The sequence below is a fragment of the Piliocolobus tephrosceles genome, chromosome 8 (genome assembly GCF_002776525.5).
Source record: "Piliocolobus tephrosceles isolate RC106 chromosome 8, ASM277652v3, whole genome shotgun sequence".
NCBI lineage: Eukaryota > Metazoa > Chordata > Mammalia > Primates > Cercopithecidae > Piliocolobus > Piliocolobus tephrosceles.
Window position 1 is genome coordinate 12012882 of NC_045441.1, and position 27170 is coordinate 12040051.

Below are 27170 nucleotides of genomic sequence, written 5' to 3' on the forward strand. Positions count from 1 at the left end.
TTTATTATCCACACTGAGATGTTGGTGCAGATTTGTGTTTACCTTCTGTGAGGTTGTTTCTTGAATCTGTAGATTTATGTCTTTTACAAAATACAGCAACTTTTCATTTATTTATTTATTTTTTAAGGAGACAAGGTCTCGCTCTATCACCCAGGCTGGAGGTGTAGTGGCACAATCACGGTTCACTGCAGCCTCAACTTCCTGGGCTCAAGGGATCCTCCTGCCTCAGCCTCCCGAGTAGGTGGGACTACAGGTGTGCCTCACCACACCTGGCTAATTTTTGTATTTTTAGTAGAGACAGGGTCTTGCCACATTGCCCAGTCTGGTATCGAACTCCTGGGATTCTGCCCGCCTCGGTCTCCCAAAGTGCTGGGATTATAGGAGTGAGTCACTGTGCCTGGACACCATTATTTTTTAAATAACTTTTCAGCCTCACTCTCTTTCTCTTCTTCTCCTGGGACTTTGGTGACACGAAAGTTAGATCTTTTATTAGTCCCACAAAATCCTGAGGCTCTGTTCATTTGTTTTGTTTTGGTTTTTAGTCTAGTTTCTGTTGTTCGGGTTAGGTAATTTCTACTACTCTAACTTCAAGTTCACGGATTCTCTTCTGTCTTCTCCATTTTGCTGCGGAGTCATCCATTCAGTTTCCTATTTTGGCTATTGTATGTTTTGGTTCTAAGACATCTGTTTCACTCTTCTTTATATGTCGTTTAATTCCAACATCTGTGTCATCTTGACGCTGGTGTCTGTTGACTGTCTTTTCTCATTCAAGTTCAGAGTTCTGTGGCTCTTGGTATAGTGATTGAATTTTATTGTATCCTGGGCATTCTGAGTACTTTAAGATCCTGAATCTTATTTAAGGCTATTTTATTTCAATTTTATTTTATTTTTGAGACAAGAGTCTCTATTGCCCAGGGTGGAGTGCAATTGTGTGATCTCAGCTCATTGCAACCTCCGCCTCCCAGGTTCAAGTGATTCTCGTGCCTGAGCCACCAGAGTAGCTGTGATTACAGGCGCATGGCACCACACCTGGCTAATTTTTTTTTTTTTTTTTTTGTATTTTTAGTAGAGACAGGGTCTCAATATGTTGCTGGGGCTGGTCTCAAACTCCCGGCCTCAAGTGATCCACCCACCTTGGCCTCCCAAAGTGTTGGGATTACAGGCGTGAGCCATTGCACCCAGCCTCTTTTGATTTTATTAAATATTCTCTGTCACCCTGCTGATAGGGAAGGAAGGTATCAATTCATTGCTGTCAGGCAAGATTCAGTCTCCCTCCTGGGCCTCCGCTGACAAACCCTAGCTTGGAGAGGGAAGAGTACTTCATTACTGCTCCCCAGATGGTCTGAACTGACACATGGGGTGGGGCTCCCTGGTTCCGCCCAGTGGTGGTGAAGTCCTGACTTGCACTGGGCCTCCTCTGATATCACTTCCAAGGAGAGTAGGTTTCCTTGCTTCCTTGAAGAGTCGAGGTTTCCTTGGCTATTTTTTTTTAAGTTGATAATTCTCCCTCTTGCAAATTTCCCTTAAAAGACATCGCAGGTATGAAATAAGACTGAGCCACAGGAGAAGCACAGCCCTTTGGACTTCCCGGCAATTTCTATAGCATTCGCTCATATCTTGGAAGCATTTAGAGGAAAGCCACTAGGAGGGTTTAAGAATGCAATTCCTTGGCTCTTGATGAATTGAAAGACATTACCAATACTTTTCAGTTGTTATTTACTTGGGGAGTCAATGCCAAGTTTGAAGAATTAGCATGAAGCAACTAAAAATAAGAGCATTTTCAAAGAAGTTGAGAAAAGTTTAGTACCATCTGAACTGGAATCCACTAAGATGTGTTACAATGAATGCGGGGGGGCAGAAAAAGACTTAGTTGGAGCCTATGGTTGTTCACTATTCACCAGCCTATTCACCAGCAGATACCATGCAAAAAATTTGAATCTATTATATGTGATCAAACAAAGGAATGTCAACAGTATCTGCTCTCACAGACTTAACCTAAGTTGGTCTTAAGGATTTCTGTCAAAAATAGAAGCCGAATATCCTAACTGTTCTACCATACAGCAGTTCAGCAGCTTAGCAGTGGTAAAGTCTGGTGTGACTCTTTTGAGCTCAGAGTGAATACTAAAACTTCTCTGAACAAGAATAACTGAAAAGTACTGCCCTCTTAGTCTTTAAAAAAAAAAAAGGGCTGGGCACGGTGCTATAATCCCAGCACTTTGGGAGGCCAAGGCGGGCAGATCACAAGGTGAGGAGATCAAGACAATCCTGGCTAACACGGTGAAACTCCATCTCTACTAAAAATACAAAAAATCAGCTGGGTTTGGTGCCACGTGCCTGTAGTCCCAGCTACTCGGGAGGCTGAGGCAGGAGAATCACTTGAAACTGGGAGGCAGAGGTTGTAATGAGCTGAGATCGCACCAGTGCACTCCAGCCTGGGTGACAGAGCGAGACTCCATCTCAAAAAAAAAAAAAAGAAAAAGAAAAAAGAAAGAACTGCCCTCAACCACTATTACCAAATACTAAATGACTTTGGAAATTAGCTTTTGCTGCAGACTTGATGTTTCTTAATGAGGCCAATCTAAAATTATAAGGCAAAACAGCAGTTATATGCAAAATTTATATTGTGGTAAAGTCATTTCAATGAAATTAACCTTGTATTAATCACAAGTAATGTCAATCTGCGTCATATAATTCCTAGACTGTCAAGGTTAAAACAAGTGAGAAAACTTTGCACATTTTTTTGAGCTCAAACCACAGTTCTACCCCTAGCAGCATTTTTCAGATCTTGATCTAAGTATGAAGGAAATTTCTATATTTAAAATCCATTTATCTGTACAATTGAGCAGCTCTCATCTAACCTTCAATTGGAAGTGGCTGATCTGCAATGCAATAATGCAAAAAGGCAAATTTCAATAGGGGAATCTAAAAAAAAATTCTATGAATGCTGTCTTCCAATGATGAATACACTCCATCAAAATGTATGCTCCCTAATATAACTTGGCAGTACCTATTTGAGTGACAAGCTATTTTCAAAGATGTCACCTATATAATCTCATTACATATAAGCACTGACAGGTGGGTATTTGCAACAGATTTTGATGTTTGGGAACACTAACTGAGAACCCCAATGAAACAAAATTGTTTTCCGTTTTTTGTTTTTTTGAGACTGGGTCTTGCTTTGTCACCCAGACTGCAGTGCAGTGGCACAATCGCAGCTCACTCCAGCCTCAACTTTCTGGGCTCAAGTGATCCTCCCACCTCAGTCTCCACAGTAGTTGGGACTACAAATGCATACTACCTACCATGCCTGGCTAATTTTTTAATATTTTTTTGTAGAGACAGGGTTTAGCCATGTTGCCCAGGCTGGTCTCAAACTCCTGGATTCAAGCGATCCTCCCACCTCAGCCTCCAAGAGTGCTGGGATTAGAGGTGTGGGCCATCGGCACCTGGCCCAAAACTGTTATCCCTACAAAAATCATTCCATTCTTCTTATTAACAAACCTGTATTAAAAACTTACACTCAACTGTTGTTAGTTATTACTTGAATTTCTTTTAAAAATATGTATTTTAAAATACAGAGACAGGGTCTAAGTTGCCCAGGCTGGCCTCAAACACCTGGGCTCAAGCAATTCTCCCACCTTGGCCTCCCAAAGTGCTGGGATTACAGGTGTGAGCCACTGCAACCAGACTTATTTGAATTTCATCAACAAAAAATGTGGACACTTGTTGCCTCTCTTGTTATATATAATATCCTAGATTTTACTTCTTGGCATGCAAAGCCTAAACAATATTTATTACCTGGCCTCTGACAGGAAATAAGTTATTAGCGCCTACTCCGGATAACTGAAGTGCACCTAGTTACTGGGGCTCTGTACTGACTGAGCAGTCTAGATGCCGCAGGCTCTGGTTGTGGGAACCTGGGCAGGTTACTTGACCTCCCGGGCCTCAGGTTTCTTCTCCATAAAGCAATATGGAGCTAGTCACCAAGAATCATCCTCAGCTCTAAAATTCTACACAGCTAGAGAAATACTTCCAGAATATGTGAACCATGTCCGTGCTGTCTCGAGTCCCTGCAGGGTTCCTTTTGTAGTCTACTCAGCCATAGTGTCATTGTACAACATACTCAGGGCCTAAAGAGGCAGGAGAGGTTGCTTGCACCCAGAGGGAACCCAGGCTGTAGGATCTTAGGTTCCTGCATCTTTTTGGTTTGCTTGTTTTAAGAGACATGGTCTCACTCTGTCACATAGGGTGGAGAGCAGTAGCATAATCATAGTTCACTGCACCCTCATACTCCTGGCCTCAAGCCATTCTGCCACCTCAGCCTCCCAAGTAGCTGACAGTACAGGTATGCAACACCTCACTCAGCAAATTTTTTTAAAAAACTTTTGTTTCTGCAGAGATGGGGTCTCACTTGGTTGCCCAGGCTGGTCTCAAACTCCTGGGCTCAAGCAATCCTCCCACCTTGGCCTCCCAAAGTCCTGGGATTCCAGGTGTGAGCCAGCACACTCGGCCCCTGCATCTTTTTTGTTGATGGTGTTTGTCTTTTCTTGAGGCAGGATGACTCTCACCATTATGAGACTGCCTATGTTTTTTCTTTTCTTTTTTTTTTTTCTTTGAGACAGAGTCCCTCTCTGTTGCCCAGGCTGGAGTGCAGTGGCGAGACCTCGGCTGACTGCAAGCTCCGCCTCCCGGGTGCACACCACTCTGCCTCAGCCTCCCGGGTAGCTGGGACTACAGCCACCTGCCACTGCGCCTGGCTAATTTTTTGTATTTTTAGTAGAGATGGGTTTTCACCGTGTTAGCCAGGATGGTCTCAATCTCCTGACTTCGTGATCCACCCACCTCAACCTCCGAAAGTGCTGGGATTACAGGTGTAAGCCACCGGGCCCAGCCATGACAGTGCCTACGTTTTTTCAAAAGTCTCTCACCCACTTGTAATTGGCTGCTTTTAATCTGCATAAACTGGGAAATTGGCTGTTTGTTAGCGTGATATCTAAGATAAGAGTAAGCCAGGCACAGCAGCTCACGCCTGTAATCCCAGCACTTTGCGAGGCTGAGATGGGTGGATCACCTGAGGTCAGGAGTTTGAGACCAGCCTGGCCAACATGGCGAAACCCCGTCTCTACTAAAAATACAAAAATAACTAGCCAGGCATGGTGGCACGTGCCTGTAGTCCCAGGTACTTGGGAGGCTGAGGCAGGAGAATCACTTGAATCCAGGAGGCAGAGGTTGCAGTGAGCCAAGATAACACCATCGCACTCCAACCTGGGCAACACAGTGAGACTCCATCTTAATAAATAAATAAATATAAAATAAAATAAGAGTAAAGAGGCAGGGAGCATTGGCTCAGGTCTGTAGTCCCAGCTACTTGGGAGGCTAAGGCAGGAGAATCATTTGAGCCCTGCAGGTTGAGGCTACAGTTAGCACCACTGAACTCCAGCCTGGGCAACAGAGCAAGACTCCATCACTATATGATAACAACAATAAGAGTAAAGAGGGCCAGGTGCAGTGGCTCGCGCCTGTAATCCCAACACTTTTGGAGGCCGAGGCGGGTGGATCACTTGAGGTCAGGAGCTCGAGACCAGCCTGGCCAACAATGGTGAAACCCAGTCTCTACTAAAAATACAAAAATTAGCCAAGTGTGGTGGCACACCCCTGTAATTCTAGCTACTCTGGAGGCTGAGACAGGAGAATCACTTGCACCTAGGAGGGGAAGGTTGCAGTGAGCCACGATCATGCCATTGCACTCCAGCCTGGGCAATAGAATGAGACTATCTCAAAAAAAAAAAGAAAAAGAGTAAAAGAGTAAAGAGGTTCTTTGAAGACTAGCATCTTCTCTATTTAAAAACATAACAATAATAAATGAAAGAAGGCTGTTGAGTAGGGCCTGTGGGGCCCTCTTATTCACAGACTTTGTGAAATCCATTTGAGAAACTGAGTTGCTTCCTGATTCTTAGATGTGCTCCGAAAGCCTTGCAAGTTACTGCTCTGTGTGGCTAAAGGCGCAGAGCACTTCCACCAAAGCAGACCTGGAACCCACACCAGGGCTCCGCTGGCCCGTGGGACCCAAAGCACTAAGGATGCCAGGGAGTGCGAGGCAGGCAGGCTCCTAATTCCACAGAGCCTACAGTCTGGAAGAGCCTCTAGACAATGTTCAGGTACAAAAATGTCACGTCGAAGGACATGCCTCTGTCACTCTTACGTCCATGCATGCAGCAAATAGCTGGGGAGCACCTGTTGCATGCCGGGAACTGTGCGGGTTCAGGCAGGAGCGGACACACCAACCTTGCCCCAAGGTGCTCTCCTGCTATGAGAAAGGGCAGACCTATCCCAGCAGTCATGGCTGCATGGGGAGGCTAGGGACAGGGGAAATAGAGCTAGAAGGAAAAAGCAGGCCTGACAGTCTGAAACAGTCAAGGAAGGGGCGCCCAGAGGGCAACATCCGGGCTGGATTGTGACGAATGATCAGGGTCCACCGGTCAGATTAGGGGGATGAGTGAAGTTACCAACAGAGGAAGCGTGCACCAGAGCCTAGAACACGGGAAACTCGGGGTCTGGGGTAACTCAAGTGTGGTGCAATGGGATGTGTTTATATGTGGGGGTGCATAGATGGCAAGTAAGAGATAAGCATTCATTCATTCACTGAATAGGCTGGAGTCACCAAGGCTGGAGTGCAGTGGTGTGATCACAGCTTACTGCAGCCTCCAACTTCTTTAGGGCTCAAGCAATCCTCCTGCTTCAGTCTCTTGAGTAGCTGGGACCATAAGCATGCACCACCATAACAGCTGATTTTTAAAATTTTTGTAGAGATGGGGTCTCACTAAGTTGCCCAGGCTGGTCTCAAACTCCTAGGCTCAAGCAATCCTCCCACCTTGGCCTCCCAAAGAGCTGGGATAACAGGTATGAGTCACCACACTCGGCCGAGATAAACTTTTAAAGGAGACACCCAGATGAGTGTGTAAAGGCCTAGGGGTCTGTACGCCAGTCTAAGGTGTTTGGCCCCGGGGAAGCTGGTGAGGACAGGGCAAGGGGGTGGTGTGATCAGAATGCTGCTACAGGAAGGTAAGACTGTACAATGATGCCTGCACCCCTAATATCAATGCAGTCACAGGGCCTTGACCCAGATGTCCTAGAGAACATTCTCCACTAAAGATGGCCAAACGCCCCCAGCTGATGGCCTTTTTCCCCACACAACAGGACTTAATTTAGAAACACATGACCAACACGCGCCGGATGCAATGACGTGAAAGAGGAAGGCAGCTGCTGAGTCAGATGTGTGCAAGCATGACTGGGGGCTGGGGGGGGGCGGACAGCGGACGAACAGCGGGCATGACTCAGCACAAATTGAGCTGACCAGGCCCACGGGGGCTGATGCTGCAGCTGCAGCTCCCTGTGTCTGCTTCTAGCAGCATCTCTGGGGCCTCCGCTCCCTGGCTTGAATGCCAAGGAGGTGAGCCCACAGTTCCCCTAAGCTCCAGGGCATTGCATGGATATAATCCAGTGTCAACATTAAAAGGTGGCACAAGGTGATTTACAGGCACAAAACTCTCCATAGGAGTTCATGCTGGTTCATCCTCTTGACCATCCCCACTTTTGCCTCAATTTTTTTTTTTTTTTTAAGATGGAGTTTTGCCCTTGTTGCCCAGGCTGGAGTGCAATGGCACGATCTCGGCTCACTGCAGCCTCTGCCTCCCAGGTTCAAGCAATTCTCTAGCCTCAGCCTCTGGAGTAGCTGGGATTACAGGTGCCTGCCACCAGGCCTGGCTAATTTTTGTATTTTTAGTAGAGATAGGGTTTCGCCATGCTGGCCAGGCTGGTCTCAAACTCCTGACCTCAGGTGATCTGTCTCCCTCAGTCTTCCAAAGTGCTGGGATTACAGATGTGACCCACCAAATCCGGGTTTTTTTTTTTTTTTTTTGAGACTGGGTCTGGCTCTTGTCCCCAGGCTGGAGAGTGGTGGCACAATCTAGGCTCACTGCAACCTCCGCCTCCCAGGTTCAAGCAATTCTCCCGCCTCAGCCTCCCAAGTAGCTGCGATTACAGGCACCCGCCAACATGCCTGGCTAATTTTTGTATTTTTGGTAGAGACGGGGTTTCACCATGTTGTCTAGGCTGGTGTCAAACTCCTGACCTCAAGTGATCCGCCTGCCTTGGCCTCCCAAGTGCTAGGATTACAGGCATGAGCCACCATGCCTGGCTGATTGCCTCAATTAATTTTGAATAAAAATATAGAAAAGAGAAACAGAGAGAGCCAGGGGTCTTGCTTTACTTTTCTCAAATTCTGGGCAGATCAGTTCTGAAGTCATCTTCTGCCTCTAGCGCAGGGGTGACAGTCTGGAGAGATCACCTGGAGGCAATCAGAATGCTGTCCCCCCCACACCCCCGCTCACACATGTGTGTGTTACAATTCCTATAGCAAGTCCATGGCAGCAATCCCACAGCATGGACATTGCTACCCCCTCCTCCTTTACCGAAACGAGAATGGGATGGGCCGAAGTCAACATGGCCTCCCCAAAAGGGAATGCACGCTAAGGATTCTTTAATAGAATTCCAAATGAGTTCCACTTTGAACATCAAAGACAAACTGCAACAGTCAGAAAGTGGCCCTAGGGAGTAGTCCCCAATACCTGTCACAAGAGAAACAGTAGGCCAGGCATAGGGGTTCACGTCTGTAATCTCAGCACTTTGGGAGGCCGAGGCTGGAGAACTGCTGAGGTCAGAGGTTCGAGACCAGCCTAGGCAACAAAGTGAGATCCCCACCTCAAAAAAAAAAAAAAATTATCCAGGTGTGGTAGCATGCACCTGTAGTCCCTACTACTCAGGAGGCTGAGGCAGGAGGATTACTTGAGCCAAGGAGTTAGAGGCTGCAGTGAGCCATGATGATTGTGCCACTGCACTCTAGCCTGGGAGAGCAAGACCCTCTCTCCAAAAAAAAAAAAAAAAAAAAAAGTAACAGGTAACAGTAAAGGAACTGGACAGGTTAATTCTAAGGAAAGAAGATTCAGAGGCACTTGATCCCTGTTTTAGGTGGTCAGAAAACTGCTAAAGGGAGAGGCCTGGCATTCAGAAATAGGAGTGGTCACAGAGGACAGAGGTTTACATCCCCTACAAGCAAAGACGTTCTAATAAAGGAGTCTAAACACAGAATGCACTGTTGTGGGCGCGGCTCCCCATCATGGGAGATGTGTCACACAAGGCTGGGTCACAAAGACTTAATGACAGAAAGTGCCTGCACCCCAGGGGTCTGGGAACAGACCAACCAAATTAACGTTAATTAATCTGAGCTGGCTGATTGGTGCTGACGCCTGGTGAAAAATCCCAAGTGTCTGACCTGAGTTAATACTGAAATACAGATCTCTGTCTTTGAAACACACACACACACACACACACACACACACACACACACACACACACGCCCCGAGCAGCCCTTGGACAAAGGCAGGAAGCAAGAAGTACCAACCCTCTCAATTAAAAAACCAGTTCCCTTTGGGAGGCCCAGACGGGCGGATCACGAGGTCAGGAGATCGAGACCATCCTGGCTAACACAGTGAAACCCCGTCTCTACTAAAAAATACAAAAAACTAGCCGGGCGAGGTGGCGGGCGCCTGTAGTCCCAGCTACTTGGGAGGCTGAGGCAGGAGAATGATGTAAACCCAGGAGGCGGAGCTTGCAGCGAGCTGAGATCCGGCCACTGTACTCGAGCCTGGGCGACAGAGCGAGACTCCGTCTCAAAAAAAAAAAAAAACCAGTTCCGCCAGTTAGGCGCAGTAGCTCACGCCTATAATCCCAGCACTTTGGGAGGCTGAGGTGGGCAGCTCACCTGAGGTCAGGAGTTCGAGACCAGCCTGGCCAACATGATGAAACCCTGTCTCTACTAAAAATACAAAAATTAGCTGGGCGTGATGGTGGGCGCCTGTAGTCCCAGCTGCTTGGGAGGCTGAGGCAGGAGAATCGCTTGAACCCAGGAAGTGGAGGCTGCAGTGAGCCGAGATAGCGCCACTGCACTCCCACCTCGGCCTCCCGTAGTGCTGGGATTACAGGTGTGAGTCACCGCACCTGCCAGACAGTCATTAATCTTAAAGCTCCCAAATAATCTCCTTTGACTCCATGTCTCACATCCAGGGCGTGCTGGTGCAAAGGGTGGGCTCCCAAGGTCCTAGGCAGCTCTGCCCTGGTGGCTTTGCAGGGTTCAACCCAAGGCTGCTCTCACAGCCTGTGGCTTTTCCAGGGACGGGTTGCAAGGTGCTGATGGATCTACCATTCTGGGGTCTGGACAACAGTGGTCCCCTTCCCACAGCTCCACTAGGCAGTGCTGCAGTGGGAACTCTGTATGGGGCCTCCAATGCCACATTCCTCTTCCACACTGCCCTACCAGAGGTTCTCCGTAAGGGGTCTGCCCCTGCACCAGGCTTCTGCCTGGGTACTCAGGCTTTCCCATACATCCTCTGAAATCTAGGTGGAGGCTGCCAAGCCTCCTTCACTCTTGCACTCTGTCCACCCACAGGCTCACCAACACATAGAAGCCACCAAGGCTTACGGCTTTCACCCTCTAGTGCGGTCAGCCTGAGCTGTATCTGGGCCCCTTTGAGCCAAGGCTGGAGGCTGAGTGGCCAGGGATGTGAGGAGCAGCGACCTGAGGCTGTGCAGGGCAGCCGCGCCCTGGCCCTGGGCCTGAACCACAAAGCATTCTTCCCTCCTAGGCCTCCACAACTGTAATGAGAGGGGCTGCAGGGAAGGTCTCTGAAATGCCTTCAAGGCCTTTTTTTCCCCACAGTCTTGGCTATCAGTACTTGCCTCCTTTTTAAATCTGCAAATCGCTCTAGCAAGTGGTTGCTCCACAGCCTGCTTGAATTCTCTTGAAAAAGTTTTTTCTTTCTCTGTCACATGGCCAGGCTGCAGATTTTCCAAACTTACACTCTGCTTCCCTTTTAAATATAAACTCCAACTTTAAGTCATTTCTTTGCTCCCACATCTGAATATAGGGTATCAAAAGCACCCAGGTCACCTCTTTTTGTTGTTGTTGTTCACGCTGTTGCCTAGGGTGGAAGCTGCATCTTGTTATGAGGGAACATTAGACAAACCCAAACCAAACTGTGAGACGTTGACAGAGACACGGCCTCACGTTTTTAAAACTGTCAAGGGCATGAAAGATAAAGACTGAGTGATCTAAGACACACACACACACACACACACACACACACACACACTCTTTGAGGTCTTGGACCAGGAAAAAAATTTTTTTTCTGATGTAAAAGATATTAATGGCAAAATGTAAAGAAACTCTATGATTAGACAACACAGGATATCAATGTTAATTTCCTGCTATTGATCACTGTATTTTGCTTACGTAAAATAAATAAATAATTAATTAATTTAAAAAAACTGTCCTTGCCTTGTAGAAAATACACACTGAAGTACTTAGAGGTAACCAAGCACCATATCTGCAACTCATTCTCAAATAGTTCAAGAAAAAATATATCACTCACACACACACACACACACACACACACATCGATAAAGCAAATATGGTAAAATATTAACAATGGGGAAATCTGGGTAAAGGGCACTCAAGAATTGTTGGTACTGTTGCAACTTTTCTGCAAATCTGAAACTATTTCAAAACAAAAAGTTAAAATTAAATACAGTTCAAAAGACCTACTGAGGCTGGGTGTGGTGGCTCATGCCTGTAATCCCAGCACTTTGGGAGGCCAAGGCAGGTGGATCACCTGAGGTCAGGAGTTAAGAGACCAGCCTGGTCAACATGGTGAAACCCCCATCTCTACTAAAAATACAAAAAATTAGCCAGGCGTGGTGGCACGTGCCTGTAATCCCAGCTGCTCCAGAGGCTGAGGCAGGAGAATCGCTTGAACCTGGGAGGCAGAGGTTGCAGAGAACCGAGATTGTGCCACTGCACTCCAGCCTGGGCAACAAGAGTGAAACTCTGCTCAAAAAAAAAAAACAACAAAAAACAGAGACTTATTGTATAACATGACTATAGTTAGTAGCAATGTGTTGTACTCTTGAAGACTGCTAAGAGTAGATTTTAAGTGTTCTCACCACAAAAAAAGGTGTGAGTAATGCATATGTTAATTAGCTCAATTGAGCCATTCTACCAGACTTCAAAACAATATGCCATACACTATAAATATATACAACTTTGTCAATTAAAAAATTTAAAAGCATGTTTAGTGAAGAAAATATGCTACATTTTAAAGCATAAAATTAAAGAAAACATAATCCAAACTCTTATTTGGTTTCATTCTACCAGTTTTTTACATGTATATTACAGGACATACTTTTTTTTTTTTTGAGATGGAGTCTCGCTGTTGCCCAGGCTGGAGTGCAGTGGTGCCATCTCTCAGCTCACTGCAACCTCCACCTCCCAGGTTCAAGTGATTCTCCTGCCTCAGCCTCATGAGTAGCTGGGATTACAGTTGCCTGCCACCATGCTTGGCTAATTTTTGTATTTTTAGAAGAGATGGGGTTTCACTGTTGGTCAGGCTGGTCTCAAACTCCTGACCTCGTGATCCACCCACCTTGGCCTCCCAAGGTGCTGGGATTACAGGTGTGAGCCACCGTGCCCAGCCATGTTTTTAACATGATTGGTGTTATACTACACATAATTTTGTTCTACTTCTTTTCATATATTAAATTGTGAACATTTTCTCTTGTTATAAATTCTCAAATGTCATTATATTTTCACTATTACAATGTCAAGTTACAGTGCATTTTCTAATACAGAAAAAAAATTAAAATTGTTTAAAAAAAAGTCATGAAAAACAGGATTGATATATTTTCAACATAAGTCTTTGTAAGCCACTGATAAGTTCCTTAAAATAGAATTTCTGGCCCAGGCGCAGTGGTGCACGCCTGTAGTCTTAGCACTTTGGGAGGCTGAGGCAGGCAAATCGCTTAAGCTCAGGAGTTTAAGACTAGCCTGGGCAACACATCAAATCCCTGTTTCTACAAAAAATACAACAATTAGCTGGGTGTGTTGGTGCACACCTGCAGTTTCAGCTAGCGGGAGGCTGAGGCATGAGAATCACTTGAACCTGGGAGGAGGAGGTTGCAGTGAGCCAAGGTTGCACCACTCCACTCCAGCCTGGGCGGACAGAGCCAGAATTTGTCTCAAAAAAAAAAAGAATTTCTGAATTTGTCTTAGAAATATTTCTGAATCAAAGAGAATAAATATTTTTAAGGTCCCTGACTTACTGTCAAATTATTTTTCAAAAAGCAATTTCTTTTCAACATTTCTCTGCAGCTCTTCCTCTTCAAGGCACACTGCTAAGCTGAAGAGACAGGAGCAATTCCACAAAGCACTGTGCGCACAGAGGCCTAGCAGCGGGTGGAAGGAGAGAAAGCTGAAACACAGGAATTAATAAGCACTTAAGGGAGGCCATGACACCTGTGCCCAGCAGGGAAGGCAAACTGAATCGAGCAGTGGCCTCTCCTTCTCTGGTGGAAGACACATCTTTATGTCCTTGCCAACATTAAACAGATGGCGGGAGCCGGTTCATGTGTGGGTGAGTCTGGTAGTGGTTAAGGAGGGCTTCCTGATGGAAAGGGACTCAAAAGGGCAGGTGACAGAGTGGGGAAGAGGCCACACACCAAGGCCAGAAGGGAAAATAGGGTCACGGCTTTAAAAGGAAAAGCAGGCTGGGTGTGGTGGCTCACACTTGTAATCCCAGCACTCTGGGAGGCCGAGGCGGGAGGTTCACTTGAGAACAGGAGTTCGAGACCAGTCTGTCCAACGTGGTGAAACCCCGTCTCTACCAAAAATATTAAAAAACTAGCTGGGTGTGATGACAGGCGCCTGTAATCCCAGCTACTCGGGAGGCTAAGGCAGAAGAATCACTTGACCCTTGGAGGTGGAGGTTGCAGTGAGCCAAGACTGCACCACTGCACTACAGCCTGGGCACAGAGGGAGACTCTGTCTCAAATAAATAAATAAATAAATACATTTAAAAAAATAAATAAATAAAATCACACAATAAGTGGCCCTTTGTACCTGGCTTCTTTCACTTAGAATAATGTCTTCAAGGTCCATCCACGTTGTAGCATGTATCAGCCCTTCATTCCTCTTCATGCCTGAGTAACATTTCATTGTATGGATATACCACATTTTGTCTATCCATTCAATGGGTGATGGATACTTGGATTGTTTCCTCTTGGGGGCTCTTATAAATATTGTTGCTGGCTAGGCACAGTGGCTTATGCCTGTAATCCCAGCACATTGGGAGGCTGAGGCAGGAGGATAGATTGAGGCCAGGAGTTTGAGACCAGCTTGGGCAACACAGTGAAACCCCATCTCTACAAAAAATTTAAAAAATAGTGAGGTGTGGTGGTGCACATCTGTAGTCCCAGCTACTCAGGAGGCTGAGGTGAGGGGATCACTTGAGCCCAGAAATTGGGGGTTACAGTGAGATATGATCCCAAGACTGCACTCCAGCCTGGTGACAGAGCAAGACCCTGTCTTTAAAAAATAAATACCTAAGGGCCGGGCAAGGTGGTTCATGCCTATAATCAATCCCAGCACTTTAGGAGGCCGAGGCAGGCGGATCACCTGAGGTCGGGAGTTCAAGACCAGCCTGACCAACATGGAGAAATCTTGTCTCTACTAAAAATACAAAATTAGACAGGCATGGTGGTACACGCCTGTAATTCCAGCTACTTGGGAGGCTGAGGCACGAGAACCACTTGAACCCGGAAGGTGGAGGTTGCAGTCAGCCGAGATCGTGCCACTGCATTCCAGCTGGGGTGACAGAGCAAAGTTCTGTCAGTATAAATGTTTTCTATTTCCATGTTTACATTTATTTATTTATTTATTTATTTATTTATTTATTTATTTATTTTTTAGGCAGGGTCTTGCTCTGTTGTCCAGGCTGGAGTGCAGTAGTGCAATCATAGCTCACCACAACCTCTACCTCTCAGGATCAAGTACTCCTCCCACTTCAGCCTCCTGAGGAGCTGGGACTACAGGCGCACACCACTACGCCTGATTAGTTTCTGAATGTCTCTAAAACAAGGGTTAGTACCCTTGGTTCTTAAGAAAAAGCACTCAGAATTGTAGAAGAAAGGCCTGCTTAGTCTACACAGCACTGTTTACTGCAGACTCACTAAGCAGGAGCCAAGCAATGCAACCAACATTCACTCAACACCTACTACATGCCAAGCACCCTGGTTAGGCACTTTCTACAATTTCTTTTGATTCATATGATAAACCTGTTTAGAGAAATATTATTTCATCCATTTTATAGATTCAGATTCAAAGACCTAAGGACCAAGCAAATTACTGAAATTTCCACAACTTACAGAGGGAGATGTAGAGACCTTGTGGGACTCTCTCTGTCACTTCTTGTTGCAACCCTAGACAAGGAAGGGGTGACCCAACTCCTGGCTCACAATGGTCTTGGCGGTTCTCATGCTGGCTACTGCCACCCCACATTCAGCTAGTAGTGGGCTGTGCCATTCAGCAAAAACTGAGTTTCTACTAGTACATAGAGGACCAGGGAGCCACGGGGCGGGGGGTGCTCTGGGCGACAGCTTCACCCACAGAACAGGTCTTGGTCAGTGGCTTCCTTCTGTCCAACAAGTGGTTTCAAACCAGTTCTTCCACAAGCTGACAGGGAACAATGGTACTAATGAGACAGACAGGCCAGATGGCCCATGGGCTGAGGCCTCAGAGAGCACCATATTGGTCATTCCCTCCCCGGTGTTGCTTGCATTTCACCTTGGTGTTAGGTCATTGCTATGCATTTAAGGCTGGTGTCAATCAATTGTGTATTGAGGCCAGGCATGGTGGCTCACACCTGTTATCCCAGAGCTTTGGGAGGACAAAGTGGGAAGATCACTTGAGGTCAGAAGTTCAAGACCAGCCTGGCCAACAAGGTGAAACTAAAAATACAAAAAATAGCTGGGCATGGTGGTGCATGCCCTGTAATCCCAGCTACTCAGGAGGCTGAGGCAGGAAAATCGCTTGAATCTGGGAGGCGGAGGTTGCACTCAGCCAAGATCACGCCACTGCATTCCAGCCTGGGCGACAGAGAGAGACTCAGTCTCAAAAACAAAGTGCATTGAGCACCAGCTCTAGGTCATCTCTGTGACCTGTGCTTGGATATTCATAGCACGTGTTTAAATTCTAGAATGTGGGTAGTAGGGTTACTAAAAACCCACAACATGAACGAGTCAGTAATAATTACATCCCATTGCTATGGTGACAAAGGACTGTCATGCATTGTCTATAAAAGCATTATAATTATTACACCATTTACAAGATTGCCCATACAGAGCTTTCTATTGCCCCATGTTGTCCTACAAGGAAGACAAAATCCTCTGGTGCTGGCCTGACATTGTACCATGCCTGCTGCTTGAGACAGGTACACTAGGTTGCCCAAGATGCTGCTTTAGACTGAGGGCTTCACGCTCCATTTGTCAGACACCACCAAGAGAGCTGCGTACTTGACTGCAGCGAGCTGTGAAGATGTGCTTGGGTTGGGAGAACCACGGCTCTGCTGCACCCGCTGGGGCTTCCTGTTAGAAAAGAGACCCACCACATCACATAGTACACCTGTCTGAGAGGCTAGAGGGAAAGTCCTCCAGGTCACAGCACCAGAAAAAAGTCCTCCTGAGCAGTGACCCACATTGCATGGCTTCACGCTGAAGTCTAAGCAACGTCTAGTGTGGGCAGGGTGACTCCGCTAGGCCCCTGGCCTCCATGAGGTGACTCAGTGGTTCAAGCAGCTTTTTCTCTTGTCATTCCACCATCTCAGTGTACAACTTCCGCGGCTGTCCTGATGGGAAGAAGGTTGTTGGAGGGCCCGGGCCTGGCTCTTAAATGCTTCCATCCAGAAGTGACATACATCACTTCCTCTCACAGACCATGACCCAAAGTTAACTTCAAGAGGGCTTAGAAATGTGTGGGAGCCCAGAAACACAGCGAACGTATGTCTGCTGCAGGTGTCCAGGACTAGCTCAAGGTGACACGGAACAGGTGGCACAACTGGTGGGAATCTAGTTGCTCAAGAACTCATGACCTATAAAGCGGATTTTTAAAAACTGAGATAGAAGCCGGGCGCGGTGGTTCACACCTGTAATCCCAGTACTTTGGGAGGCTGAGGCAGGTGGATCACAAGGTCAGGAGTTCAAGACCAGCCCGGCCAACACAGGGAAACCCTATCTCTACTAAAAATACAAAAATTAGCCAGGCATGGCGGTGCGTGCCTGTAATCCCAGCTACTCAGGAGGCGAAGGCAGGAGAATCGCTTGAACCCAGGAGGTGGAGGTTGTGGTAAGTGGAGATTGTGCCATTGTACTCCAGCCTGGGTAATAGAGCAAGACTCTGTCAGAAAGAAGGAAGGAAAGGAAGGAAAGGAAGGAAAGGAAGAAAAGAAAAGAAAAAGAAAAAGAAAAAGAAAAGAAAAAAAAAAAGAAAAGAAAAGAAAAGAAAAGAAAAGAAAAGAAAAGAAAAGAAAAGGAAAGGAAAGGAAAGGAACCTGAGATACAGACTGGGAGCAGTGGCCCACGCCTCAGGCCGAGGCAGGCAGGATCACTTGAGGTCAGGAGTTTGAGACCAGTCTGGCCAACATGGTGAAACCCCATCTCTACTAAAAATACAAAAATCAGCTGGGCGTGGTGGTGGGTGCCTGTAATCCCAGCTACTCAGAAGGCTGAGGCAAGAGAATCACTGGAACCCGGGAGGCAGAGGTTGCAGTGGGATAAGATTGGGCCACTGCACTCCAGCCTGGACCACAGAGTGAGAGTCAGTCTCAAAAAACAAACAAACAAACAAAAAAGAACTAAGAATTCACACACCATAAAATTCATCATTTTAAAGTGTAAAATTCAGTGGTTTTCACTATATTCACCCACTGTGCAAGCATCACCACTACCAGATTCCAGAGCATCTTAATACCTCCAAAAAGAAATCACACACTCATCAGCAGTCACTCCCCACTCCTGACCTGGTTTTTGTTTTTTGGTTTTTTTTTGAGACAGGATCTCACTCTGTCAGCCAGGCTGCTGTACAGTGGCGTGATCACAGCCCAGTCTCCTGCACTGCTGGGACTACAGGCACTCACCACCAAGCCCCGTGAATTTTTTTGTAAGAGATGGGGTTTCGGCTGGGTGCGGTGGCTCACGCCTGTAATCCCAGCACTTTGGGAGGCTGAGGCAGGCGGATCACAAGGTCAGGAGATGGAGACCATCCTGGCTAACATGGAGAAACCCTGTCTCTCCTAAAAACACAAACAATTAGCTAGGTGTGGTGGCGGACGCCTATAGTCCCAGCTACTTGGGAGGCTGAGGTAGGAGAATGGCATGAACCCAGGAGGCAGAGCTTGCAGTGAGCCGAGATCGAGCCACTGCACTCCAGCCTGGGCGACAGACTGAGACTCTGTCTTAAAAAAAAAAAAAAAAAAAAGATATGGGGTTTTGCCCACATTGGTCTCAAACTCTTAGGCTCAAGCCATTAGCCTGCCTCAATCTCCCAAAGTGCTGGGATTACAGATGTGAGCCACCAAGCCCGGGCCTGACTTGTTTTTAACTAATGAACAGAGTGAGTTGTCTAACAGAATACTTTCCCCTCTTCTAATGTAATGTACACGTAATAACAGCATGTGGTAAGCACTTACAATACGACAGTCTGCTATTTCATTTCATCCTTACAACACTGCTCTGATGTACAGGGGCTGTAATTATCACAAAGGTTAAAGTTCCTTGTCCAACATCAGGGAATCAATAAATGGTGGAACCAGGATTCGAACCCAGGGCAACGGTCTCCAGAGCTATTCTGTCAACCATCTGTCTGCCCTTCAAGACCTTTTCAGGACACGGCAAAGTTACAGGTAGATGCAGCCTCACTGGATGACTTGGGGTTCATTTTGCAGCTAACATCCTGGCCACATCATCGGAGGACAGCATTGCCCAAGATGACATAACCCGTACAGAAGGACACGGGATTGGTCTCATATCCGGGTGGAGCTATTCTGCATCCCTGTAACCCTGGTGCTCATCAGACTTGGCATAACATGGGCACTCAATATTTGCTGCTTTTTTTTTTTTAGATGGACTTTCATTCTCGTTGCCCAGGCCGGATGGAATGCAATGGCACAACCTCAGCTCACTGCAACCTCTGCCCCCCGGTTCAAGTGATTCTCCTGCCTCAGTCTCCCGAATAGCTGGGATTGCAGGCATGCGCCACCACACCTGGCTAATTTTGTATTTTTAGTAGAGACGGGTTTCTCCATGTTGGTCAGGCTGGTCTCGAACTGCCGACCTCAGGTGATCTGCCTGTCTCAGTCTCCCAAAGTGCAGGGATTACAAGCGTGAGCCACCATGCCCGGTCGGCACTCAGTATTTGTTTGCTGAATGACTGAATGAACAGAATCTCCCAGACTAGAGTCAATGCTTCGCCCTCCATGGCACGGCACACTGGCCCTTCAGCCAGGAAGGAGCATGGGAACAGAGCCGTGCTGCTTTCTAAGACCTCTTGGCCCTGCCGGAAATCACCTACTAAAGGGCAAGAAACCCTTTCAATTTTCACAGGAAAAATGGCAGGGGGCCAGGTACAGTGGCTCATGCCTGTAATTCTAGCACTTTGGGAGGTCAACAGGAGGATCGTTTGAGCCCAAGGGCAACATAGCAAGAGATCGGCCTGGGCAACATAGCAAGACCCCATCTCTGAGGAAAGGGGAAGGGAAAGGGGAAGGGAAAAAGAAAGACCAGTCAAGCATGGTGGCATATGTCTGTAGTCCCAGCTACTTGGAAGGGCTTAAGGAGTTTGAGACCGCAGTGAGCAAGATCCTGGGTGACAGAGCAAGTGTCCTGCGTTTAAAAAAAAAGAAAAAGAAAAAGAAAAAAAGCAGGACACTGCACGTGGGAGGTACTAAGAGATTCAGAACCTTCACTTTGGACTGGCTGCCTCTCACTCTGGCACAAGATCGCTCCTTACTCTGCCAGATTCTCAAGCTTCACTCCCGCCTGTTAAAGTAATCACTCTGATTTTATTCTCTTGCTCACACCTCCCAAAGAAATGCCCTTACAGAATTTACAACTGAGCCTGAACCTCTCAGCCTCTTATCTAGATGGGACCCAGAAAGGGTCACCTGTGGGAACACTCCTGTTCCTGAAAACAGCGCCTCCACCCTGGCCTAGGCCAACATCATGTTTCATCTTGCTGGTCTTTTCCACACACGACAGTAGTCCCGTCACCTCGAAGAGAGCTTGGCACATACACTGCGCTCTACAAACACTTGCTGAGTACAGGGGCTGCTGCCCATTGCTTTATTCAATGATCCTCGTGTAAAGGCCCACGGAAAAGCACTTTTTTAAAAAAAATTTTAAAGATGGGGTCTTGCTTCATCATCCAGGCTGCAGTGCAGTGGTGCAATCATAGCTTACTACAGCCTTGAACTCTCAGGCTCAAGTGATCGTCCTGCTTCAGCCTCTTGAGTAGCTGTGATTACAGGCGCCTACCACCATGCCTGGCTAATTTTTTAAATGTGTATTTTCTTGTTGAAGAGACAGGTTCTCTCTTTGTTGCCCAGGCTGGTGTCAAACTCCTGGCCACAAGTGATCCTCCTGCCTCAGCCTCCTAAAGTGCTGGGACTTCAGACATGCGTCATCGCACCCAGCTGAAAAATAGTAAAGAGAAACTGATCGGCTTCCTTTTTCTGATAATGTTTGCTATGTAATCCCATCTTTCTTTGCCCTGGCATCTAGGAAGCTCTAGGCGGAGTTGTGTGCTCAATAATTACAAGAGCTTCCCGGGACTGCTTTTTGATACCATCACCTCCCAGAATCCTTCTCTCAATTACTAGGCTCTCAGCTTTCAGTTCCCCCTCCGGTTTTTGATTTGGTTGGGGAAAGCATGGAACTTGAAATTCAACAAAAAACGAAAGGCCAACAGACCTTGGTTCAAAACCCAGATATGCCACCTATGCACTCTGGGATCCTGGGTACACGATTTACCATAGCCCGTCTCTGGGATGACCATCCTCACAGTGCTATGTTGGTTACATGAGACAGAAACACCCAGTGCAGACACTCAATGGTTATACTCAACCCCTTTTATTTTCACTAGAATTTTCTATTATTCATTTATTTTGGGAATTTTCTATTTTTTATTATTGTATATTTTGAGATGGGGTCTCACTCTATCACCCAGGCTGGAGTGCAATGGTCTCATGATGGCTCACTGCAGCCTCGACCTCCCTGGGCTCAGGTGATCCTCCCACCTCAGCCTCCCAAGTAGCTGAGACGACAGGCGCACGCCACCACACCCTGCTAGTTTTTAAACACTGATGTTTAAAAACACTAATTTTTAAACAGAGATGGTGTTTTGCCATGTGGCCCAGGCTGGTCTTGAATTCCTTGGTTCAAGTCATCTGTCCACCTCGGCCTCTCACAGTGCTAAGATATAGGCATGAGCCGCTGCGCCAGGCCCTAGAATTTTTAAAATAAACAAATTTATTCAAGTCTTCAGCATCCAGGTAACTGATCTAGACAGATTCAGAAAGAGTCAGAATATTCTTCAATTGTAAAATTATTATTGAATAAATTATCTACAGAAGGAACTTGAGACACAATTTTTTTTTTCAGAGACAAGTGAATATTTATTTTTGTGCCCTTCTTCCTATGTGTATTTCAAGTCTCCTTCAAGGCCCCAGGAATCTCTGGATTCAATTCTGTCCCTGGGCTTGGTCAACTGCTGCAGAAATCTTAGGGAGCCTTGCACAAATGGGAGAGTTACTCATTTACCAACATTAAACCCTAGAATAGAAGATGTAACAAAGCAGGACTCCTTCTTCCATGAAATGTGATTTCAGACGAGGCAGCAGCCAATGTAGAAAATGCTGGAATTTTTCCTTGGAACTGGACTGTGATGAGAGGTGCTTGCCATGAACGTAAGCTATTGTCTTTCCTTTTTTTTTTTTTTTGAGACTGAGTTTCGCTCTTGTTGCCCAGGCTGGAGTACAATGGTGCGATCTCGGCTCACCACAACCTCCACCTCCCGGGTTCAAGCAATTTTCCTGCCTCAGCCTCCCGAGTAGCTGGGATTACAGGCATGCACCACCACGTCCGGCTAATTTTTGTATTTTTAGTAGAGACGGGGTTTCTCCATGTTGGTCAGGTTGGTCTCAAATTCCCGACCTCAGGTGATCCGCCCACCTCGGCCTCCCAAAGTGCTAGGATTACAGGCGTGAGCCACTGCGCCCAGCCGCCACTGTCTTTCCTTTGACCCTTCCTTTCCAGTTTTGAAGATAAAGCAGGAAATAATCTTCTCTGAAGATACTTGATAAAAATCCCGCCCCCCCCAATCCAAAAAACCACACATGCTTCCACTTCATTGATAAAAATTTACTGCAGTTTGGCACCTGCCTCTAGTTCAGTTGGCGGATGAGCTGACTGATGCACACACCCCCAGGAGATGCAGGTGTGCCCATCTCCTTGGGGAAGCCCACTCTATTTTTGGTACCATGACGGGCTACTGAGAGGTGGAAAGGGCGCAAGAACCGTGAGATCTGGAAATGCTTCTCCGGGAAGGCAATTTCATGAATGAGGTCTTCCAAGCAAATGACACCAAACTTTCCCAGGTGCTCCTCAATCACTGTGTTGTCAGAGGGATGGTCTTATTCTTGACCTTGGCTTGTCCACGTTTCAGAATGAGTTCCCGGAGAGACTTCAGATTTGGAAGTCCCCAGGTCACAAAAGGTTCCACTATACGCAGCGTTTTTAGGTTCTGGAGGGTGACTTTTAACAAAGACACCACTAAAAATTTTCTTTAGGCGAAGTCTTGCAGTGGTTCTCTGCACCGGTAAACTCACGCCATCAATCCTTTCGATGAGTACAACAAAGGCCAACGAGTGTTTATCTGGTAATTCCAAGGCGTGAGGTTTCACATCTAATCGTCTGAGACGCACCTTGTCGTGTTTCTGCCGCCAGGAATCACGTAGGAATGATTCCAGTCGCTTAAACCTGAGCTCTTTTCCTTTCCTCTGCTCCTTCTTTGCCAAAAGTGCCTGCTTTGCCTGGGTGGCTTCGAGGGCTTGATAAGTCTTCCTCTCTTTCAGGAGATTTTTCTGGAGCCAAAGGGAATTTTCTTTGCTCCTGCTTCGCCATCTTTCTAGTGTTGCAGCTACTGATCATGCACAACCCCACCACTGACACAAAATGTTATACCCGGATGGAAAACTAACGTCCTACCAAAAGTTCCTACTGTACCTTGGAATAATCTTCAAAAGTACAGATCAGGCCAGGCGCAGTGGCTCATGCCTGTAATCCCAGCACTTCGGAAGGCCAAAACAGGCAGACTGCTTCAGGCCAGGCGTTTGAGACCAGCCTGGGCAACACGGTGATACATGGTGAAACCCCATCTGTACTAAAAATTACAAAACATTAGCCAGGTGTGATGGCGCACACCTGTAATCCCAGCTACTCAGGAGGTTGAGGCACGAGAATTGCTTGAACCCAGGAGGCAGAGGTTGCAGTGAGCCGGGATTGCACCACTGCACTCCAGCCTGGGCAACACAGTGACAGACTCTGCCTCAAAAAAAAAAGAAGAAAAGAAAAAAAGATACAGATCAGACCCAATTTTGACATCTGAGCTCAGTCAATATGCAGGAGAAAGCTCAGCAGTAAACTTGGGGGATAGAAGCCATATTTATTCATTCACCCATTCATCCAAGTGCCTGCCTTATGCCTGGCATTGTTCTATGCCCCAGCTTACACTTGCAGAAATGACAGGGAGGTTCCCTGTTCACTGAATCCACCTTCTAGTCCAACCATATCGTCACTAGGGAGGGGAGAATGAGACACCTTTAAGTCACTGTTTATCCTTTATGAAAGCATATGGAGAAGAAAACACGCATTAAGACAGTGACAGTGACCGGGCACAGTGGCTCGTGCCTATTATGCCAGCACTTTGGGAGGCTGAGCAGGGTGGACCACTTGAGGCCAGGAGTTCGAGACCGGCCTGTCCAACATGGTGAAACCCAGTCTCTACTAAAAATACAAAAATTAGCTAGGTGTGGTGGCACGTGCCTGTAGTCCCAGCTACTCGGGAAGCTGAGGCATGAGAATCACTTGAATCTGACAGGTGGAGGTTACAGTGAGCCAAATCGTGCCACTGCACTCCAGCCTGGACAAAGAGAAAGGAGGGGTGACAGAAGCAGGGTTCCAAGATCAACTAGCAATGGTGCCATGGGCAGATCCTGGGACGTGGTGGGGAAGAAAAGAGAGGGAGAATTATGGGTCAATTAAGGGTCAGCGCAGCAGGAAGTGACAAGGGGCTACAGTAAGACCATAGCAGTAGAAAGAGATTCAAAGGGCTGGGCATGGTAGCTCACACCTGTAATCCCAGCACTTTGGGAGGCCGAGACAGGCAGACTGCCTGAGGTCGGGAGTTCGAGACCAGCCTGGCCAACATAGTGAAACCCTGTCTCTACTAAAAATACAAAAATTAGCTGGACGCGGGGCCACGTGCCTGTAATCCCGGCTACTCGGGATGCTGAGGCAGGAGAATGGCTTGAACCTGGGAGGCGGAGACTGCAGTGAGCTGAGATTGTGCCACTTCACTCTGAGCGACAGAGCGAGACTCCGTCTCAAAACAAAAGATTCAAAGACTAAAAATTTACAGGACTTGGTGGTGGTGGGAGACCCAGAATGGAGAGGAAGGGAAAAGGGACAGGTGTCTTTTGTCCCTGGAACTTCAGGGTCCAGGAAGTCGGTGAGGCTACTGATAGACAGCACTCTTATTGTGGAGGTTTTGGGGACAGGGGCCGGGAGCTTTTTTTTTTTTTTTGGAGACGGAGTCTCACTCTGTCGCCCAGGCTGGAGTGCAGTGGCCGGATCTCAGCTCACTGCAAGCTCCGCCTCCCAGGTTTTCGCCATTCTCCTGCCTCAGCCTCCCGAGTAGCTAGGACTACAGGCGCCCGCCACCTCGCCCGGCTAGTTTTTTGTATTTTTTAGTAGAGACGGGGTTTCACCGTGTTAGCCAGGATGTTCTCTATCTCCTGACCTCGTGATCCGCCCGTCTCAGCCTCCCAAAGTGCTGGGATTACAGGCTTGAGCCACCGTGCCCGGCCCGGCCGGGAGCTTTTGATCACTATTGTGACACTGAATGACTCCTGAGTTTGCAAATCACATTACCTAAGGAATGCGTCCAACGTGTCCGCAGAAGACTGTGTGGTTTCGTAAGCAGTCACAAAGGTTCTGAAGCCCTTTACCAAAACCAACAGTGGCTTTTCTTCACAAGACCACAAATACCTGCTGGAACATATTCTGATGCCTGGACTGTGTACCAGCCAAACTGCACTCTGAATGATCCCGGGCACCACTGGTTAATACATTCTCCTGTGTATTCAAGAGCTGCCATCCCTGTTTGCAGTGTTGAAAACTCACCCCAGGTGACCTACAGTCATTACATATGAGTTCAGAAAGGTGATCACAGTTCACGTGTTCCTAACCAACCCTGTAAACCTTTGTACAGACCCGGCCTACCCAATGCACTGATGATGCATGCCCACAAAGATCGAAGTATCACTAGGACACAGTGCTCTAAGAACACTGGCATCAACACCGCAGAGGTGATGTGATGCTGAGCTCAGAAACAGGGTTGCAGGAAAAAGTACCGAAGATAAAACAAGGGTAGATAAATAGAATGACTAAGCACTGGTCCTAACTTTCACCTAGAAATAAATTACATCTGTTCCAAGTTAGAGGACACGCCCCACGGCGCCCCATCTTCCTCCCCGTTACTACATCCAAGTAGACAAAAGGCAACTTTTCCCCTTCTATTCTCCTACCAGATGTCTCCTAAAGAATTCAATTCTTTTGTTGGACACAGTGGCTCACGCCTGGTAATCCTAGCACTATGGGAGGCTGAGGCGGGTGGATCACTTGAGATCAGGAGTTTGAAACCAGCCTGGCCAACACAGTGAAACCTCATCTCTACTAAAAATACAAAGAAAAAAAAATTAGCCGGGTTTGGTGGCATGTGCTTGTAATCCCAGCTACTTGGGAGGCTGAGGCAGAATTGCTTGCACCTGGGAGGCAGAGGTTGCAGTGAGCCAAGATCACACCACTGCACTCCAGCTTGGGTGAAAGAGTGAGACTCTGTCTCAAGAAAAAAAAAACAGAATTCAACTCTTGGAGAACAGTCCACAGCTTGGCCACCAACATATTCTAGGTTAGCCTTGTTACTGACGCATTTCGGGAAACTACGTGTACAATTCTCTCAGCTGTGTACAGATGCTGTACAAAGGAGGTCCGAATGCCACACCCTCCAGCACTCCAATTAAAGGACAGTTCTTAGATATCCCCCTATCCAAGTCACCTCTTTACAAGTGAAATAAATAAGCTTCCCACATCAACAGTTTGCTGCACAAGCCACCATATGGATCAGGTTCCCTGGGGCTCTGTTCACAACACATCCAAGCATCAGCTGAGTTGCCACACCGCCCAGCATCAGAAGTAACAGTTACTGGGCTGAGCACCGTGGCTCATGCCTGTAATCCCAGCTTTTTGGGAGGCTGAGACAGGAGGCTCACTTGAGGCCAGGAGTTTGAGACCAGCCTGGGCAACATAGCCAGACCCCCCACTTCTACAAATAACAATAAATACATAAATAGAGAGAAAAGCAAAGAAAGAAACAAACTGATGAATGTGGCTCCAGTGAACCCAACCAACTGGAGCCACCGATCTGCAAAGAACCATGGTTTGCCCCATGGAATTTCACCATCTTCTCTCCCTCTCTCATGCATATATATATATATACACACACACACACACACACACAGATACAGACAGGCGAGTGCACACTAATCCCAACAAGAACACAACTGACGTAAACGTCTCGCTTGGGGAGGAAAGACTTTTAAGATGCAGAGCTCTAAAACAGTACGATTACAAATTTAGGCATGGTAAAAATTTCCCAAATGGTTGTTCATTCACCCAGAGAGGATATTAGGCAGTAAGAGAATATTCAGTACAAGAGAACACTGTTCCTGAGCAGGGCGTGGTGGTGCACACCTGTAGTCCCAGCTACTCGGGAGGCTGAGGCACGAGAATTGCTCGAACCCAGGAGGCAGAGGTTGCAGTGAGCCAAGATCGCACCACTGCACTCCAGCCTGGGTGACAGAGTGAGACTCTGTCTGAAAGAAAAAAAACCACTG

The 27170-nt window shown here is 47.1% G+C and overlaps 1 protein-coding gene, 1 non-coding gene and 1 pseudogene across 2 annotated transcripts in view; all 3 read right to left on the reverse strand.

The window, feature by feature from the left end:
- LOC111547063 (NADPH--cytochrome P450 reductase) overlaps positions 1 to 27170 on the reverse strand; it is a 76773-nt gene that overhangs the window by 45532 nt on the left and 4071 nt on the right. The window lies entirely within an intron of this gene.
- LOC111547081 lies at positions 1529 to 1663 on the reverse strand. The gene has a single exon (XR_002733018.2). It is a non-coding gene; the product is annotated as a small nucleolar RNA SNORA14 (small nucleolar RNA).
- On the reverse strand, positions 22150 to 23394 carry LOC113225213 (annotated as a pseudogene).